The sequence below is a fragment of the Octodon degus genome, unplaced genomic scaffold (genome assembly GCF_000260255.1).
Source record: "Octodon degus isolate 3935 unplaced genomic scaffold, OctDeg1.0 scaffold00197, whole genome shotgun sequence".
NCBI classification, from domain to species: Eukaryota; Metazoa; Chordata; class Mammalia; order Rodentia; family Octodontidae; genus Octodon; species Octodon degus.
Window position 1 is genome coordinate 198,711 of NW_004524773.1, and position 4,558 is coordinate 203,268.

The window sequence follows — 4,558 nt, forward strand, 5'->3', positions numbered from 1 at the left end:
CCTTATAATAGTAATACGACGGCAAAGGCTGTTTAATCACCTTGTTAGGACACACGATGCCTCTGGTTCTTTCCAGTTCCAGCATCCTGCTCCACTGTCCCGGGTGGAGGTAAGCTTTCTCTGGGTGGATGGGGACTTTTGAGGCTTTGCCACAGCGAAGGAGTCTTGTTTGCAGGATGGGAAGCCACTGTGCCTCTACAAAAGCAAGCCAAGGTCACCAGAAGAATGCCTTGTGCCCTAATCACGTCCTCCTTGCTGACACACACAACCTAAGGGAGCAGAGGCTCCAATTTCAGCCCATAGCAGAGATCTCGGTCCACACCCGGAGGTGCGGTGCCGGGCTCTGCTCACCTAAGGGCGACAGGAAGCAGATGTGGAGGGAGGAGCCCGAGGAGGGGAACCCTTCCAGCCACGCCCCCATAAGGCCTCTTCCAATCAGATTCCGCCTCCTAACAGCAAGTCAGCTATAGGACCCTGATCTGATCACCTTCCAAAAGCTCCGCCCCCAAGCGCAGGAGGCTCATCGAGACAGCTAGACAGACACCACAGCGCTTTACCCTGTGGCCACCAAGTCGTGGCACATTTACAAGGATCAGCAGGGAGTCTTTCTGTGCCTCAGTTTACTCACATAGAAATGGGGTAAAATGATATCCGCAGCTATCTATGTTGGTACACAGCTGTCATCCCTCCACCAAGTCAGGAAGCTGAGGCAGGAGGGTGGTTGTGAGTTCCAGGCAGCCTGGACACAGCCTGGCATTGGTGAGGGTCTGGCACCACACACACACACACACACACACACACACACACACACTCACACACACATCCAACACCACCACAAGGGCATGTGGTAATGATATGCATAACGACCAGGCACAAGAGAGCAGCCGCTGCAGGAGGCTGTCACCCGGAGAAGCAAAGCTGTTCCACGGCTTGCTTCTGTGACTGCTACCAGTTGCTGTTATTTCATCCAGCCAGGAAGATGGGCTGGGTGTACTCACAGCTCTCTTTGTTTACTTATTTGAGACAGGGTCTCTCAGGCTGGCCTTGAACTCCTGGTGCTCTCCTGCCTCACATTCCCTAGGGCTGGGATTACAGGCATGTGACACCACATCTAGGAATTTTTAAATTTGTGCTAAATACATGGAAAATCCCTCCTGTTGTTGTTTTTTGTGTGTGTGTGTGTGTGTGTGTTGTTGTTGTTGTTAAGATTTTCTAAAAAGAGTTGGTACAGGGTCTTGCTACGCAGTTCAGACTCATATTGATCCTCCTGTATCAGCTTCCCCCATGCTGGGATTACAGGGGTGAGCCACCACACTGAGTTCTGGGGCCAGCACAGCGCGCCCAGGGTTCCTTGCAGTACCAGGGATCAAACTTTGGACCTTGTGCTTACCAGGCAGGCACGTAGACCACCAAGCTACATGTTTAATTCCTGCCTTAGCAAAATTGAAAAGTTTTGTCATGATGTGTCCTGCAGTCTCCTTTCCTTTGTTCACATGGTTCCAGCCACATTGATCTCTTTGTTTAGCTTGAAAGGGTCCCAGTTCTTCCTGCCTCAGGGCCTGTGTACTTGCTACCCTTCTCCTGTCCTCAGATATTGTGGCTTTCTTTTATATTTCCTTTAAGTCTGTGTTCAAAGTCATTGCCCCAGGAAGTCTCTGTAGACCTACAAAAGAGCATCCTTGAACACTCTGTCCACCTTGTTGTTGTTTTGTCTTTTTAGAGATTGGATTTCACTAAGTAGTTCAAGCTGGCCTTGAACTCATTCTATAGCCCAGGCTGGCCTTGAACTCGTGGCAGTCCTCCTGCCTTAGCTTCCCAAGTGCTGGGATGACAGGCATGTGCCACTACACCCAGTCTCTGCTTTCATTTTTTTTTTTTTAAGTATAGTAACATTGGAAATTGTTGGGGCCAGGGAGATAGCTCAGTGGAATAAGCGCTTCCCTGGCAAGCGCAAGGGCCTGAGTTTAATCCCCGGTTCCGCAAAAAAAAAAAAAAAAAAAAAAAAAAAAAAAAATGTTTGCTATAAAAAAAAAGAAATTGTGAGGCTGGGGAGATAGCTCAGTAGATTAAGTGCTTGCCTGGCAAGCACAAGGGCCTGATTTCAATCCCTGGTTCCACCAAAAGAAAAGAAAGAAAGAAAGAAAGAAAGAAAGAAAGAAAGAAAGAAAGAAAGAAAGAAAGAAAGAAAGAAAGAAATTGTATTAGAAATGTCTTCGCTTGTCCCTCTTCTGCAAGTACGAGGTCCAGTACTGGAGCCAGCAAGGACATGGGGCTATGTTCACATGGAGCGTCTGCAAGGGAGGGTCCCATGAATGTAAAATATGCACCAAATTTTAAAGACTATGCACAAAACATTTTAACAATTATTTAAAATGTATATATCAGTAACATGTCGAATTAAGATTTTTTCTTTTTGTAGTACTGGGGATTGAACTCAGGACCTTGTGCATGCTAGTCAGGCACTTATGCCTCTGAGCTGTCTCCCTGGCCTTGAATTTAGCTCTTAAATATATTATTAAAATTTCACCCATTTTTAAATCTATTTTATTTATTCCATTTGATTCTAGGGATTGAAGCCTGGACCTTTGCACTGAGCTATAGCTCCAGCCTGATCTATTTATATTTTGATTCAGTGTTTTGCCAAGTTGCTAAATTTTCCAGGCTGGGACTGAACTTTAGATCTTCCTGCCTCAGGCTCCTAGAGTGCTACGATCACAGGCATGAACCACCACAACATGCTTTTTATCTTTTTAAAAGATATGACTGCTGGGCCGGGGAGATGGCTCAGTGAAATAAGCGCTTCCCTGGCAAGTGCAAGAGCTTGAGTTCAATCCCCGGTTCCGCAAAAATAAATAAATAAATAAATAAATAAATATAAAAGATATGACTGCTAGAAAGCATAAAGTGACATATGCAGCTGGTACTTAGAACTTGTATCTTATTTCTATCCAACACAGAGTGGGAAGGGTGTGCTTAAGAAAGGAAGCCAAGGGCCAGGGAGATAGCGTGGTGGTCTAAGCCCCTGCCCGGCAAGCACAAGGACCTGAGTTCGATCCCACTACCATACGCTATGCGGCCTGGGAATCGCAGGCCCTCCATGCTGGCCACCGAAACCAGTAGTGGTGGTACACCTCTGTAATCCCAGTGCAGCGCTGGAGATGCTCAGACAAGAGGGTCACTACAAGTCTCACTGCGTAGCGAGACCCTGTACCAAATAAATAACTTTTTTAAAGGAACACAAAATAAATGAGATTCATACCATTAAATAAAGAAAAGAACCCAAGGCACAATTTTCGGGCCTTCTCCTTTCTGTTCGGTTATCTCCCCAGGGATAAAACAAAAAGAAAACTCTCAAACCCTTCATTGAGATTTAATGTACAGAGAAATTATCTTTTTTCTTCTTTTCTTTTTGAGACAGGATCACACTATGCAGTTCAGGCTGGCCTTGAGCTCACTCCGTAGCCCAGGCTGGTGTCAAACTTGAAACGATCCTCCTGTCTCAGTCCTTCAAGTGCTGGGATTCCAGGCATGCGCCACCATGCCCGGCTTGTCCATTTTAAGTGTACAGGCTTTTTTGTTGTTGTTGTTATTGTTGTTTTTGCGGAATCTGGGGATTGATTGAACTCAGGCCCCTGCACTTGCCAAGCAAGCACTTATTCTACTCTATCTCCTCAGCCCCTTAAGTGTACAGTTTGCAGATTTTTTTTAAAAAAAATGGTACAGGGTCTCACTATGCAGCTCAGACTCATAGTGGTTCCTCTCTTTTCGGCCTCCTCAGTACTGGGATTACAGGTGTGCACCACTATGCCCGGACTCTGACTGGGTCAGCCCTCCCTGGGGATGAGGCTGGCGTGGCATGTGGTGCTGGGGATCAAACTGCGGTCCCTGCGCTTGCCTAAGCTTGCCTAAGCAGGCGCTTTAGTCCCCTGAGCTATCTCGCCAGCCCCTGAAGATTTCTAGTAAATTTACTGAGTTGTGCAACCATAGTCCTTTTAGGATACTTCCCTTGCCCCAATAGGATTTCACACCCCAAGGCAACCCAGAAAGCGCAGGTGCTGTAGACCTTGAGGTTTCAATATTTTATTCTCTTTTTGGTGTCCCTGGTAATTGGATCCAAAGTCTTTGCACAGAGCTACCAGTACATCCCTAGCTCTTTTATATTTGTAAACAAAGCTCTCCTAACTGTCCAAGTTGGACTGGAGCTTGCAACACCCCTCCCTCAGCCTCCCAGAACACTGGATTACAGGCATGTGTCCTCACAGCCCGCCGGGCTGGGTTCAATTTCTAAGGACTGCATCCGGGCCACACTGGCCGGTGGCTACCACTGTGCGGTTATTTGGCACGGAAGCCGCTGCGGTACCCAGAGGGGCTTGGTGTTTGGTGGGAGAATGGACGCCACCCTCGCCCCTCGTGTCCTGGGCTCCCCGCGCGCTCGGGAAGGTACGGGCGGCCCTGCAGGGGCCGCTGCCCAAGAGCACTGCCCCACCGCTGGGGTGTGCGTCTCTGCGCATCCCACATGACGCAGCGGACCCTGGATGGCTGCCTTCTCACGCTGCCC